At 39.0% G+C, this 16,738-nt stretch overlaps 1 non-coding gene across 1 annotated transcript; it reads left to right on the top strand.

Moving 5' to 3' along the window:
* The first annotated feature begins 3,767 nt into the window (after positions 1-3,767).
* On the top strand, positions 3,768-3,874 carry LOC127116560 (small nucleolar RNA R71). Its single transcript, XR_007801385.1, has one exon. It is a non-coding gene; the product is annotated as a small nucleolar RNA R71 (small nucleolar RNA).
* The last annotated feature ends 12,864 nt before the right edge of the window (positions 3,875-16,738 follow it).

The raw sequence follows: 16,738 nt of genomic DNA, 5'->3' as shown, positions 1-16,738 counted from the left end.
ATAGGCCAACTTGAAGAATCTTGGCGTATGTCTTAGAGGTGCTCGCATGTCCACCATAAGGTGCAGAATGACAATGCTCGATAATATTATTTACTTCTTCTTCTGGGACGCAACGGCGAAAGATGCCATCTTTACCCCTTTTAAAAAGGAGCGGTTCGTCCCAATAGAAGTTTCTCACATCGTGGAAGAATTTCTTCTTGCGGTAGTAGTCAAGATCAGGGGGTACTATATCAGCAGCTAGGTAATTAACGAAATCTGCATACCAGGGTACGTTATTTATTGCTAAGGAATTTTGGGAATGCTCATAAGGATCTAGGTTATTTGCTTCAATGGTTTCTACTTTAGCTATCAGTCTATCATAGGCGAAATCATCGTTTATGGGTACTAGTTCAGGTTTTAGATGTTCTAGCCTAGAAAGGTGATCGGCCACTACATTTTCAGTGCCTTTTTTATCTCTTATATCTAAATCAAACTCTTGTAGTAATAGAATCCATCGGAGTAACCTGGGCTTGGCATCTTTTTTACTTAATAGGTAACGAATGGCAGCATGATCGGTGTAAACAATAATTTTTGCTCCTACTAGATAAGATCTAAATTTGTCTATAGCGAAAACTACAGCGAGTAATTCTTTTTTGATTGTTGCGTAATTAAGTTGGGCAGCATCTAGGGTTCTACTAGCATAATAAATGGCATGTAACTTTTTATCTTTTCTTTGTCCTAGAACGGCTCCAACTGCATAATCACTAGCATCGCACATTATCTCAAAAGGTTCCGACCAATCGGGCGGTTTCATAATGGGTGCTGAGGTTAATGCTTGCTTTAAAAGATTAAATGCGTCATTACATTTTTCATCAAAAATGAATTCAGCATCTTTTATTAAAAGTCCGGTTAACGGTTTAGTTATTTTGGAGAAGTCCTTAATAAAACGCCGGTAGAATCCAGCGTGTCCAAGAAAGCTTCGGACTTCTCTGATTGTTTTTGGTGGTTTTAGGTTTTCTATAACTTCTATTTTAGCTTTATCTACCTCTATACCTTTTTCAGAAACTATATGTCCTAAAACTATTCCTTCGGTCACCATGAAATGACATTTTTCCCAATTTAGCACGAGGTTCACCTCCACGCATCTCTCCAGGATTTTCTCAAGGTTAGCAAGACAATTGTGGAAATAGAATTCGTAAACCGATAAATCATCCATAAACACTTCCATGATACCATCTAGGTAATCTGCAAAGATTGACATCATGCAGCGTTGGAAAGTAGCTGGGGCGTTACAGAGGCCGAAAGGCATTCGTCTGTAGGCAAAAGTTCCATAGGGGCATGTAAAGGTAGTTTTTTCTTGATCTTCGGGGTGAATAGGTATTTGGAAGAATCCAGAGTATCCATCTAGATAGCAGAAGTAAGAGTGTCTGGCTAGACGCTCCAACATCTGGTCTATAAATGGTAAAGGGAAATGATCCTTCCTAGTTGCTTTATTTAATTTTCTATAATCTATACACATCCGACATCCTCCTTCTAAACGTTTTGCTACATGTTCGCCTTTATCATTTTGCACGACTATGATGCCTCCCTTTTTAGGTACTACATGCAAAGGGCTCACCCACTTACTATCCGAGATCTGGTAGATTATACCTGCCTCAAGTAACTTAAGAACTTCCTTCTTAACAACATCACTCATTATAGGGTTTATTCTTCTCTGATGCTCCCTAGAGGGTTTTGAATCTTCTTCGAGCGAGATCCGATGCATGCATACGGATGGGCTTATACCTTTCAGGTCAGAGATATTATATCCTAAGGCTGAGGGATATCTTCGTAAAACGTCTAAAAGTTGGTTCGTTTCCTCTTGGCTCAAGGTAGCACTGACTATAACTGGACGATTCATCTTTTCATCGAGGAACTCATATCTCAGGTTCTTAGGCAGCTCCTTAAGTTCTAAGGTTGGTTTCTTAGGGCATGGTATAGGATCTGGAGTAAGGGATAAACATTCGTAAAGGTTATCATCGATGTAAGGTTCTTTAAAGTCATCATCTTCCTTTATGGGGGTTGATGGTAACTTGATTGTTTTTATAATTTCTTTTTGTTCTAATTCTCTAACACATTCATCAATGATATCTAAGGCATAACACGAGTCTCCCATCACAGGTGCCATAAGAAATTTCGAAAGTATAAATTCTATTTTCCCGTCGCCTACCTCAAATGTCAACTTTCCTTTCTTGACATCTATTATGGCTCCTGCAGTTGATAAGAATGGTCTACCTAGAAGAATTGGTATATCATTATCTTCTTTGATGTCCATGATGACAAAATCAGTAGGGATAAACAGCTGACCTATCCTAACAGGAACATCTTCTAAAATGCCTATCGGATATTTGACAGATCTATCGGCTAACTGAAGTGACATCTTAGTGGGTTGTAATTCTCCTAAATTTAATCTCTCAGAAACTGCTAGAGGCATTAAGCTCACACTAGCTCCTAAGTCTAGAAAAGCTTTATCGATGACATGATTACCCAAAAGGCAAGGAATGGAGAAATTTCCAGGATCTTTATCTTTCTTTGCTAATTTGTCCTCGGAAATTGCATTACATTCCAAAGGCTTCGGATCGTCAAGTCTACGTTTGTTGGTAAGGATGTCTTTCAGAAACTTTGCATAAGAAGGTATTTGGGTGATGGCTTCTGTGAAAGGGATTTCTACATGAAGTTTTTCTATAACTTTAATAAATTTTTGATACTGTTTATTGATTTGGGTTTGTTTGAGTCTTTGCAGATATGGTATAGGTGGTTTATATGGCGGGGGCGGTACGTAAATTTTATCTTTAGGTTCTTCTCCTTTCTCTCGACCTTCCTGGTTTTCAGATTCTTCTGGTTCCTTTACTTCGTCCGGGGGTTTGGTGCATTCCTTAGAAGTTTCGGGTTCACTCAATCTTGGGTTTGGTGGCTCATCAAAAGCGTTCCCACTTCTTAGGGTAATGGCATTGGCTTGTCCTCTCGGATTTTGTTGAGGTTGTCCAGGGGACTGTCCTCCAGGTGTAGTCTGAGGGGCTTGGTTTAAAGCTACCTGAGAGATCTGGGTTTCAACCATCTTGGTATGAGTAACTATTTGATCAACCTTGGTTCCTAACTGAGTAATCAATTCGTTAACATGAATGTTTTGGTTCATGAACTCCTTGTTTTGTTGGGTTTGAGTGATGATAAAATTTTCCATAATTTTCTCAAGGCTCGGCTTTGGTGGTACAAGTTGCATAGGTTTATTTGATCTAGGGGCTTGATAACTAGGTCTCGGAGGTGCATTATTTTGAATAGGGTTATTGTTTTTATAGGAGAAGTTAGGGTGATTCCTCCATCCAGGGTTATAGGTATTAGAATATGGGTTCCCTTGGGTGTAGTTCACTTGCTCGGAGTGGGTTTCGTTTAATAGACTGCATTCTGCGGATTGGTGTCCTTGGGTTCCACATATCTCACAATCCGACGAAACTGCGGCTACAGTATTCGGGTTTATGCACATATGCTCGACCTTAAGGGCTAATGCGTCCATTTTAGCTTGCATCATGTCTATAGAGCTTAGTTCATGCACTCCTCCTTGGGCTTCCTTCTTCTCAACTGTCGCTCGTTCGACTCCCCATGATTGATGGTTTTGAGCCATGTCTTCGATGATGGCACTAGCTTCAGGGTAAGGTTTGTTCATCAGAGCACCGCTTGCGGCAGCGTCGATGGTCATCTTTGTGTTGTAATGAAGTCCATTATAGAAGGTTTGAATGATTAACCAATTTTCTAAGCCATGATGTGGGCATGCTCGTAACAACTCTTTATATCTCTCCCAAGCTTCGAACAACGATTTTCCTTGGTTTTGGGTAAATCTAGTTATATGGTTTTGAAGAACGGCGGTCTTACTCGGGGGAAAATATCTAGCAAGAAAAACTCTTCTAAGGTTATCCCAAGTCGTAACGGAATTGGGTGGAAGGGAATCTAACCATGATAGAGCTTTATCTCTGAGGGAAAAAGGGAATAATCTTAAACGTATTGCCTCAGGAGAAGCTCCATTGGTTTTAAAAGTATCTGCTAATTGAAGAAATATTTTTAAATGTTGGTTAGGGTTCTCGGTGGCGAGACCCGCGAATTATCTCTGTTGCACTAGTTGCAATAGGGATGGTTTAAGTTCAAAATTATTAGCTGGGATGATTGGGTTTACTATACTAGAACTAGGTTCTTCGTTAGATGGTTGAGCGAAGTCCTTAAGAGGTCTTTGGTTTTGATCTTCGGCCATAGCTCTCTTAATTCTATGAAAGAATAAACATGCGCGAGCGTAACGTTCAGGTTCCTCCAGAGGATTTACTAAACTTAAACTTCCGGTGCTGCGAGTTCTTCGCATCGACCGGCGGGAAATAACCTAAGTCTAAACGATATAACAACAGGAAAATAAAATTTGACGAAATTGGTCCCCGACAACGGCGCCAAAAACTTGATGCGTTGTAAATCTTGATGTTCGCAAGTGTACGAACGCGTCAGAGTAATATAAAAGATTATCGAACCACAAAGACCAAGTGTCAATCTATCGTTATCTATTGTTATGGTGTTTATCAAAGGCAATTAAAATAGGTGTTTTTGTAGTGTGCAATTGAAAAGTAAAGTTTTAAAATAAATTTAGTTAATAAAGACAGGGTCGAAAGTAATTCACATAATTAAATGATAATCCAAGTACTTGCTAATAGAACTACTTATGGACAATGTTTCCTACTTTGAAAAGAACTAATTTAACAGGAACTGTCGCTTTCGCGTATTCAGAACCGAGTTGTGCTCCCTAATCAAACCCTCTTATTGTCACTTATAAAAAGGCGCGCATTGCGTTAGAGTAGTAAACCTATTTTTAAGAAATATAGTATCTTGACTAAGTTGAAAAGTATTATAACCTGGATTTCTTAACCAAAAGAGGTTCTCACGAACCAGACTCTAAACTTATAAACGCGTCCGAAAATAGTTTCAAAATCTCTTTTCTTCTTGATGTTAAAAACTCCTAATGAACTAGACAAAGCGCTTTCATTGTTTTTGAAATAGTTAAAAACAATTAAGTTTAAAAAGACGTTGGACGGCTTTCGATCTTACCCAACGGAATTGAAGTGCGGGAAAACTTAATTTGAAAGTTAAAATAGCCCTTTAAGTGTTTCTACGAACAATTGTACGGATTACTGGTTTAATTACGATCCTTACATTTTTGCCTTATAAATTTAGCTAGACATGGTAAAGTAAAAGTGCATTAAAATAAATAAAAGTAGTGCGAGTGCGGAAAGTAAATAATTTAAAGCGAGTGCGGAAAATAAATGAAAGTAGTGCGAGTGCGGAAAGTAAATAATTTAAAGCGAGTGCGAGGAAATAAATAAAATAAAAGCGAGTGCGGAAAATAAATAAAGTAAAAGCGAGTGCGGGAAATAAAATAAAAGCGAGTGCGGGAAATAAATAAAATAAAAGCGAGTGCGGGAAATAAATAAAATAAAAGCGAGTGCGGGAAATAAATAAAGTAAAGGCGAGTAATAAAAACCTGCTCCAATCGGAGGGCTGAGTAAATTGCAATGCGGAAAAGAAAATGGCGGCAGGATTAACTTCCTTCCAAAGTGCTCCAAACTCGAGTACAGACTCTATCACAGACTCAATTACACAATTGTGGTAACACTCCAATGCGAAGCGATTACCACTTTATAAAACTGAATATATGCCTAAGTGAAACAAAGTTGCTTCTGATTTCGCCTTGCTCCAACGTTCAGATCTTTGTCTGCTCTAAGTTTGGGTGATTGTAAAACTGAATTCGCGTTTCTATTTATAAGCAAATAGAAAAGGTGGATTTTACTTGGATGCCCTTCAACTTGAAAATAGAGGAAACCGCTTTCCTCTTGTGGCGCCCGCCACAAGGCCATGGCGCCCGCCACAAGCCCAAAGTGGGGCGCCTTAGTGGAAGTGGTGGGAAAACGTGGGAGTTGATGGAAGTTTGAATTGGACACGTCATGGCTTGGACTGTGGCGCCCGCCATTGGGTAGGCCATAAGAGCAAAATGCCGATTTTTAGGGTTTTTGGCTCTTTTTCGCTCCTTTTCTCGATCGGGGCTCCTATTAAGGTAAAAACCTGAAAACAAAGGAAAACACAGTAATAACACAACAAAACGATAATAAAATAACTAGAATGCATGCGAAATCGGAGTCGAAAATACGTAAATTTTAGTGTGATCATGTGTTGACTCTTTCTTTTGGAGGTTGATCCTTAGGCCTTACAAAGGTGGTTTTACTTGTACTTGGTTTAGAAAATTTGGAGTAACCAAATCCACTTTTGTCATTTGAGTACCTTTTTTGGCTAAGAACCCCTTCCAAACCAATTTGTCCTTTTTCATACCTTTCAAGGACTCTTTTAAGTTGGACAATTTGGAACGAGAGAGACTCGCACTCTAGACATACAAAATTCTTCTTTTCACTAATCATCTTTTGTTTCTCATTTTCAAAACTTTCAATCTTTTCTTATAAGGATGAAATTTGTTTCTTTTGAGATGATATAATTTTATAAAGAATTTTGCATTCATTTAACAATTCATTAATTGCATCTTGTGCATCATCATCAAAAAGAGAAAAATTATTACTAACCTCTTCTTCATCATCGGAATGATGTGAAACCATTAGCGCCAAGTTTGCACATTCCTCGCTATCCGATCCGGATGAAGAACTAATTTCATTGTCCTCCCATGCAAGATATGCCTTTTTATTCTTGAAGTCCTTTTTGCTATTGAGTCCTCCTTTCTTTGAAAGTTTAGGACATTCCGGCTTTATGTGGCCTTGCTTTCCACATTTGTAGCATGTTACATCTTGCGTAGATGTGGTGGCCTCCTTCTTCCTGAAATGTCTATTCTTTTTAGCGTTAAAGGATTTATCATTTTTGTTAAAGAACTTACCGAGCCTTTTAACAAGGAGCATGAAATTCTCATCTTCCTTTAATGCGTCATCATCTTTATCTTCTTTTGAGCCTACCTTCAAGGCAATCCCTTTAGATTTCTTTTCTTGGCTTTCATGTTTCTCAAGCCTATCAAGTTCTAACTCATGTTCTTGAAGTTTGCCAAAGAGAGATGCAGACGTCATTGTTGAAAGACTTTTCTTTTCGGAGATAGTTGTCACCTTCGGTTGCCATTCTCGAGTCAATGATCTTAGTACTTTAAGATTGAGATCGTCATTTATAAATGTTTTTCCAAGAGCAATCAAGTGGTTTGTCAAGTGAACAAATCTCTTTTGTAGCGCCACGATGGATTCTCCGAGCAGTATTCTAAACATCTCATATTCTTGACTTAATGTATTCAACCTTGATCTTTTTACTTCGGCGGTGCCTTCATGTGTCTTCACTAAGGTGTCCCATATTTATTTTGCCGACTTGCATTGAGATATGCGGAAGAACTCATCCATGCTTAAGCACTTTGAAGAATTTTTATTGCTTTCTTTTCATTTAAGATTTTTTTCTTATCATCTTCATCGTACGAACTCTTTATCTTTGGAGTACCAACGCCATTGATCACACTCGTAGGATTATGTGGACCATTTTCAACGACTTCCCATATGCCTTCTCCTTGGGCTTCTAGATGTGCCTTCATACGGATCTTCCAAAAATCAAAATATTCTCCAGAGAATATTGGTGGTTTGTTACTACTTCCACCGTCTTTAAAAACCGGATTCGTGCTTGCGGAAGCCATGCGGATCTTTTAGGAACAGGTTACCTATAACCTGCTCTGCTGCCAATTGTAAGTTTAAGGAGTGCCTTAGAGGGGGGTGAATGAGTCACTAAGAGTATTTTCTGGATTTTTGACGGTTTATGATTTTTACTTTATGAGTTGCTTAAGTGATGAAAAGCGGTAAAGTGCGGAAAGTAAAGAACACATCGATGTATAGTGATTCCCCTCACAGATTGAGAGTACTCCACTCCCCTTTCAACACGAAAGAGAATTTCACTATAATGTTAGATCCCTAGACAAGACACCTTAAGGTCTTTCTATCTATTCTAACACACCAAGAACAATCCTCTTGGATTTACAATGTTTAAAGTCCAATCGAGACTCAATTTCTCACAAATGGACCTCTTGTATCCACACACCGAATAACAAGGATAACACCTTACAAACCTATCCTTAACAATCCTACGAATAAGTTGTAATCAAAGAATATAATTCTGAACAATTTGTATAAGATGAGATAGTTGAAAATTGAAGTATATCAATTAAATAATTGATCTTCTCCTTTGTAACACTCAAATCTCACAATAATTGTACAAGTGTTGTTTGTATGAAATGAAACTATAATGTTGAAAATGGAAGTTTATCCAAGGTTTCACTCAAAAGAAAATTTGGATGAACACTTAGAAAGTTTGAGAGAATGTGTGTAAATGATTTAAATTTTTTGCAAGGAGGTAATCTTGAAATCTGAAAAAACGATGTTTTTATAATGTCTAAAACACCTCCTCAGATGAATGCAATAATCCAAAGGTTGCCATGTTTCATGATGAAGAAAACATAGGGGTTTCCATGAAGAGATACATATATTTTTCATTCTGGATCAGTGGTAATCGGTTACCTTAAATTGGGTAACCAGTTACATGCATTCAATGTTTAAAATTTATTTGAAATTTGCTTGAGGTAACCGGTTACCTTAAATTGGATAACCGGTTACATGGTTCCAACGTTACAAAAATATTTGAAAATCACACAGAGTAATCGGTTACACTAAAGCTGATAACCTGTTACTCTTTCACAATTTTGAAAAATAACTTAAAGAGTGAAGTGTGGTGGTTTGTTTGATGCATAAAACTATTTTCAATGATTATGGCATGAATGCAACATGTTATGAACACTTGTATGACTATCTAGAGTTCAAGTGTTACCTTATCCATTGAAAGTCGATTCTTCATGTGATTCATCAAGACTTGATCATATGTTGGAAACTTCATACACGAGCTTGAACCTTGATCAATCTTTTTGTTAATCCGACTTTAGCTATGTAGCAAGGATTGTCGTCATCAAAATATCTGAGAAGTCATGTCTTCACAATCTCCCCCTTTTTGATGATGACACCCAAAATCAAGAAAATTTGATCCCGTGGTGTTTCTCTATCAAAAGCTCCCCCTTAACTGATGCTCCCCCTTAATTTATGAATTAAGGAGTCTTTGAATTCTACATATTTGTTAGAGAAACACAACCAATACGAAAATAACATGGTAATAATTTCTTTTCTTCTCCCCCTTTGTCATTAACAAAAAGGGTGAAAAAGAGAGATAAATAACAAGCATGTAAAAATAGACTAAGCATCATATACCACACAAGAAAATTCAAACATAACATAAATCAACATTTGTAACATAGTCTGGAAATAAAACTAGAATTGAACAAAAAAAAACATAAGCTAGTGAGAAACAAAAAAATGCAGGGTAATCGGTTATCCATAAGGGAGTAAACGGTTACACAGAAAGGAAAAATGTGATTTTAGACAAAAAACTACAGGGTAACCGATTATCCAAAGGTGAGTAACCGGTTACACAGAGTGAAAAATCATGAATTTAGGCAAAAATGTACAGGATAACCAGTTATCCAAAAAGAAGTAACCGGTTACACAGAGGCAAAAAAACAACACATATAAAAAAAATTCAAAAGAAAAATTTCACAAAATTAAGAAGGATTAAGAACTTGTGTACCTTGGCCTCATGTATAGTGAATAATTGTGAGATAGTTATATGTCACCCTCATCCAGAATGCCAAGTTCTCTTCGAATCTTATAGAATGGTTCTTTTGCAAGCGGTTTTATGAAGATATCTGCCAGTTGATTATGAGCATCGACAAAGGTAACTTCGACATTGCCTTTAAGCATATAATCACGAAGGAAATGGTGTCGAATGTCATTGTGTTTGGTCCTTGAGTGCATGACCGGATTCTTTGTGATATTAATCGCACTTGTGTTGTCGCATCGGAGTGGTATGCATCCAAGATCGATTCCATAGTCACTTAATTGTTTCTTTAGCCAAAGATTTTGTGCACAGCAACTGCCCGCTGCTATGTATTCTGCTTCAGCCGTACTAAGAGCAACACACGCTTGTTTCTTACAGGACCATGAGACTAGAGCATTACCAAGGATGTGACACGTACCACTAGTACTTTTTCTATCTGTTTTACAACCTGCATAATCCGTGTCAGAATAACCAATTAACTTACAAACACTACCTTTAGGATACCATAATCCAACGTTGGTTGTTCCCTTGAGGTACTTCATGATTCTTTTGACCGCCGTGAGATGTGACTCCTTTGGATTTGCTTGGAAGCGAGCACATAAACACACGCTAAACATTATGTGAGGACGGTTTGCCGTCAAATATAATAAAGAACCAATCATACCTCGATACTTCGTGATATCAATTGACACACCCGATTCGTCTTGATCAATGTAACACCCTTCTAAAATACCCCCAAATATATAATTAAAATAATAAAATATCAATCAAAGTAATTATGCCCCGAAGGGTGTCACACAATCATTTCACACCAATCATCTGGATATCCTGTCATGCTCATTTATTTAATCAAACTAAGACATTTTTGCATAATTCGCAGCGGATACAAAATAACAACATTCAAATCATGTACTACATTACATGCAAAGTTATTCAACAACTAAATGAAAACATAGTAAAACATCCCATCCCGATGTTACATCTACCAGAGCATGACCCACTAAGGACTACACTAGACTCCAGAGACTAGCTTTTACTCAATCACTGCTCGTTACCTGAAAACATAGTTGTAAGGGTGAGTTCCTCAATCAATATAATAAGCATTATAAAACATCATGTCATGTTAAGTAATTTAACACATTAATCACCCTAATCACATAACACATTCAGTAACGGTACATCAACTCAAACATCATATTCAATACCGATGCAAATCATACTCATACTCAATATCAACACAAACACATGTATAATATTGGAATACATCCATTCATATTATACGCCATACACATTTCATGCAATGAGACTCCATGCATGCGGTACCGACTATTCGTGAACATATAGTTCAACTTCACCGACCAAATCCAGGTACGGCTACCAAGCTCACTAGTCCCACTCATTTGAGACCTAGTGACTCACATCACTAATTCCTCACCATGGGAATTAGCTACCACCCCAAGGGCCATGCTATGCACGCTAATCACCTAGCATGTAAATATCAACAACAGTCCAAAATGACTAACATCACTAATTCCTCACCATGGGAATTAGCTACCACCATAAAGGCCACAATATGCATGCTAATTCACCTAGCAATGCAACATCGTCAACAACAATCTACAATGGACCTATGCTCACACTCTAAGCCATAAAACAGTCCATACATAATTTCAGACATGATCAATACATTCACAACATTATGCATATCATCATACATCATCAACATATTCACCACATAATCATATCATGTCATACCACAAAATCAATCACAGCATTAGCACACTCTACTAATGCCTATACTACTCAAAACAACGGGAAATGATCCCTAATATATCATACATCAGCTGAATTACGTTACTCAGCTGAACCGCTAAAAACTGCACACCAACAGCTCAGGAAAATCACCACCCTGCCCATACGCGTATTGCCTATGCCCATACGCGTATGGCGCATTTCCTCGCCCAACCCATACGCGTATCATCTGCCTCATACGCGTATGCTACGCGTACCACTTTCCCATACGCGTAATAACATAGACAAATCTACGTTCAAAATATCATTTTCCTCACCCATACGCGTAAGGCCTCATCCATACGCGTACCAGCCATCTCATACGCGTATTGCCTAGTGCCATACGCGTATGACCAGAAACCAGAATTTCCAGATCTGCAATGGCTTTCTCTGCTACGAGATCTATCCAATTCAACCTTCCACAGTCCAAATTTTACACACAATTCATTCATATCATCTAACACGAATCATACACTTTCGATTTCACAAATTGCTAACCTTTCTACCTCTAATTCCTACGAATTTCTTCAATTAAAATCCAAATTTCGTTCATCCCAAAAGTTCACAAATTCATCATACATCATTCAATCAGAGGCAAACCAATGGTTTCTCACTACCCATCACATATTATCCCATAATACCCATTAATCGATGATAAACCCCCCTTACCTGAGTTAATCCGGCAAATCTCTGAGCTTCAAGCTTTTCCTTCCTTCAACCCTTGTTCTCTGGCTTTCTTTGCCCTTTTCCACTTTTCTGTCTCTCTTCCCTTTTCACGTGAAAATAACTCTTTTTACCAAATGGAACCTTTTTACTGATTTCTACTTTTATTCCAATAATAATAATAATTCCAATTATTTAATTAAATTAATAAATATATTATTAACTCAATTTAAATAATTATCTTATTTTATCGGGGTGTTACAACTCTCCCCCACTAAAAGAGTTTTCGTCCTCGAAAACATACCTCAAGTGAATAACTCAGGATAAGACTCCTTCATCTGACTCTCAAGTTCCCAAGTCACATTGCCACCTGCTGGTCCGCCCCAAGCTACCTTTACCAAAGCAATCTCTTTACCCCGCAACTGCTTCAACTCTCGATCCTCGATCCTCATAGGTGATGTTTCAACAGTCAGGTTATCTCTCACCTGTACATCATCTACTTGGACCACATGCGACGGATCAGGAATGTACCTCCTCAACTGAGACACATGAAAAACCTCATGCAAATTCGCAAGTGACGGCGGTAAAGCGATACGATAGGCTACTTCCCCTATCCTCTCCAAAATCTGATAAGGACCAATAAATCGAGGTGTCAACTTCTTCGACTTCAAAGCTCTACCAACCCCAGTTATCGGAGTAACCCGAAGAAACACATGATCTCCCTCTTGAAACTCAAGTGACTTTCTCCTCTTGTCGTGATAACTCTTCTGACGACTCTGAGCAATCCTCATCTTCTCCTGAATCATCTTAATCTTTTCCGTAGTTTGTTGAACAATCTCCGGTCCAACCACAACACTCTCACCGGACTCATACCAACATAAAGGTGTCCGACATCTCCTACCATACAAAGCTTCAAACGGTGCCATACCAATGCTCGAATGGAAACTATTGTTGTAGGTAAACTCAATCAAAGGTAAATAACTATCCCAAGCATCTCCCTTTTCCAAAACACAAGCCCTCAAAAGATCCTCTAGTGACTGAATCGTCCTCTCAGTCTGACCATCAGTTTGCGGATGATATGCAGAACTCAATCTCAGCTTAGTTCCCAAAGCCCTCTGCAAACCTTCCCAAAACTTCGATGTAAATCTAGGATCTCTATCCGAAACAATACTCGACGGAATACCATGCAAACTTACAATCTTCTCAATATACAACTCAGCTAATCTCTCTAACGGATAATCCATTCTGATCGGAATGAAATGAGCCGATTTTGTCAATCTGTCAACAATCACCCAAATAGCTTCAAAATTCTTACTTGTCCTCGGTAAACCAGAAACAAAATCCATACTGATACTATCCCACTTCCACTCTGGAATAGCCAACGGTTGCATTAGCCCAGACGACTTCTGATGCTCAATCTTTGACTTCTGACAAGTCAAACAAGAATAAACAAAACTCACAATTTCTCTTTTCATTCCCGGCCACCAAAATAACTTTTTCAAATCCTGATACATCTTCGTAGCTCCAGGATGAATACTCAAGCCACTACGATGTCCTTCCTCCAGGATACTCTTCTTAAGTTCGGTAACATCCGGAATACACACCCGATTACCAAATTTCAAAACACCATTCTCATCAACTCTGAATTCACCACCTTGACCTTGATTCACTAGAGTCAACTTATCAACCAAAAGCACATCGGATTTCTGACCCTCTCTAATCTCATCCAGAATACCACTCGTTAACTTCAACATTCCCAATTTAACACTATTGTGAGTACTCTCACACACCAAACTCAAGTCTCTAAACTGCTCAATTAAATCCAATTCCTTAACCATTAACATAGACATATGCAATGATTTCCGACTCAATGCATCAGCCACTACGTTTGCTTTACCCGGATGGTAATTCAAACCAAAGTCATAATCCTTCAGAAACTCTAACCATCTCCTCTGTCTCATATTCAGCTCTTTCTGATCAAACAAATACTTTAAACTTTTATGATCACTGAAAACCTCAAATCTCGACCCGTACAAGTAATGCCTCCATAACTTCAGAACAAATACCACAGCTGCCAACTCTAAATCGTGCGTCGGATAGTTCCTCTCATGAACCCTCAGCTGTCTCGAAGCATAAGCTATAACTTGCTTATTCTGCATCAACACACCACCCAAACCCAACCATGAAGCATCACAGTAGACCTCAAATGGTTACGACGGACTCGGTAATATCAGAATAGGAGCAGTAGTTAACCTTCTCTTTAACTCTTGGAAACCTTCTTCACATTTTGAGTCCCAAACAAACGCTTGCCCCTTTCTAGTCAACATCGTCAACGGTAACGCCAACTTAGAAAATCCCTCAATAAATTTCCTATAATAACCTGCAAGTCCAAGAAAACTCCTTATCTCAGAAACTGACTTCGGAGCTTCCCACTTAGATACCGCTTCTATCTTAGAAGGATCAACAACAGCACCACCTCTTGAAATCACATGACCAAGAAAACTAACCTCTTCTAACCAAAATTCACACTTAGACAGTTTAGCAAATAAATTCTTTTCTCGTAGAACTCCTAAAACTAATCTCAAATGCTCAACATGCTCTTCTTCAGATTTCGAATACACCAAAATGTCATCAATAAACACCACAACAAACTTATCTAGGTACGGATGGAAAATCCTATTCATATACTCCATAAATACTCCAGGCGCATTAGTCACACCAAAAGGCATTACAGAATACTCATAATGTCCATACCTTGTTCTGAAAGCAGTCTTCTGAATATCCTCAGTTTTCACACGTATCTGATGATACCCAGATCTCAAATCTATTTTGCTGAACACACTCGCACCAACCAACTGATCCATCAAATCATCAATCCTCGGCAAAGGATACCGATTCTTGATCGTCACTTTATTCAGTTGCCTGTAGTCCACACACAACCTCATAGTACCTTCTTTCTTCTTAACCAATAACACTGGTGCACCCCACAGTGACACACTCGGACGAATAAATTTCTTATCCAACAGATCTTCCAACTGACTCTTCAATTCAGTTAACTCAACAGCAGACATACGGTACGGAGCCATCGATATCGGTCTAGTACCAGGTACCAAATCAATCGAGAACTCAACTTCACGCTCTGGTGGCAATTCATTCACTTCTTCAGGAAACACATCAGGAAAATCACACACCACGGCTAGATCACCAATCACCAGTTTATCTTTAGCCTCCATAGTCGCTAACAGTATAAACAACTCTGCCCCATCTGCTACTGCCTCATTCACCTGCCTCGCTGATAGAAACCAACTCTTTCCTTCCTCAATCTCAGGAAAAATCACAGTCTTATCAAAACAATTGATATAGATTCGGTTAAACACCAACCAGTTCATACCCAGGATAACATCAATCTGCACTAGTGGAAGACACACAAGGTCCATCCCAAAGTCTCTACCAAAAATACTCAAAGGACAATTTAAACAAACTGAAGTAGTAGTCACTGAACCCTTCGCAAGAGTATCAATCACCATACTTCCAAGCATCTCAGATATCTCTAACTTAAGTTTCACAGCACAATCCAAAGATATAAAGGAATGAGTCGCACCTGTGTCAATAATAGCTACAAGAGGAAAGCCATTAATATAACACGTACCTCGGATCAAACGATCATCTGCAGCAGTCTCAGAACCCGATAAAGCAAAGACCTTGCCTCCTGACTGATTCTCTTTCTTCGGCTTAGGACACTGTGGGCTGATATGACCCACCTCTCCACAGTTGAAACAAGTCACAGTCTTCAACCGGCACTCTGCAGCCAAGTGACCACCCTTGCCACACTTGAAACACTTCTTCTCAGCACTGGTACACTCATGGAAACGATGTCCAGCCTGACCACATCTGTAACACTTAGCAGGGGCACTGGAGTCTCCCCCACTAGGCCTCTTCATCCCACTCTGTCTCTGGAAACCTTTGCCAGCTGCATACGGTTTCCCACGATCATTCTGATTCTTGCCTTTCCTATCAACCCTTTGCTGATAGCTCTCTGCTCTAGCCTTGGTATCCTGTTCAAAAATCCTGCAACAGTCAACCAAATCGAAAAACACTCTAATCCGCTGATACCCAATAGCCTGCTTGATCTCGGGACGCAACCCGTTCTCAAACTTCACACATTTTGAAAATTCCCCAGTAGCCTCGTTATAGGGAGTGTAATACTTTGACAGCTCTGTGAACTTAGCAGCATACTCAGTAACAGACCTGTTACCCTGCTTCAATTCCAAGAACTCTATCTCTTTCTTTCCTCTGACATCCTCTGGAAAGTACTTCCTCAGGAATCTCTCTCTGAACACTGCCCAAGTGATCTCAGCATTCCCAGCAGATTCCAACTCAGTGCGGGTAGCAACCCACCAATCATCTGCTTCTTCTGACAGCATATGCGTACCGAACCTGACCTTCTGGTTATCGGCACACTCAGTCACTCGGAAGATCCTCTCTATCTCCTTCAACCACTTCTGAGCACCATCTGGATCGTATGCTCCCTTGAACATTGGAGGATTATTCTTCTGGAACT

The sequence above is a fragment of the Lathyrus oleraceus genome, chromosome 1 (genome assembly GCF_024323335.1).
Source record: "Lathyrus oleraceus cultivar Zhongwan6 chromosome 1, CAAS_Psat_ZW6_1.0, whole genome shotgun sequence".
NCBI lineage: Eukaryota > Viridiplantae > Streptophyta > Magnoliopsida > Fabales > Fabaceae > Lathyrus > Lathyrus oleraceus.
Note: the sequence above shows the minus strand (reverse complement) of the source record. Positions and strands in the feature narration are given on the sequence as shown.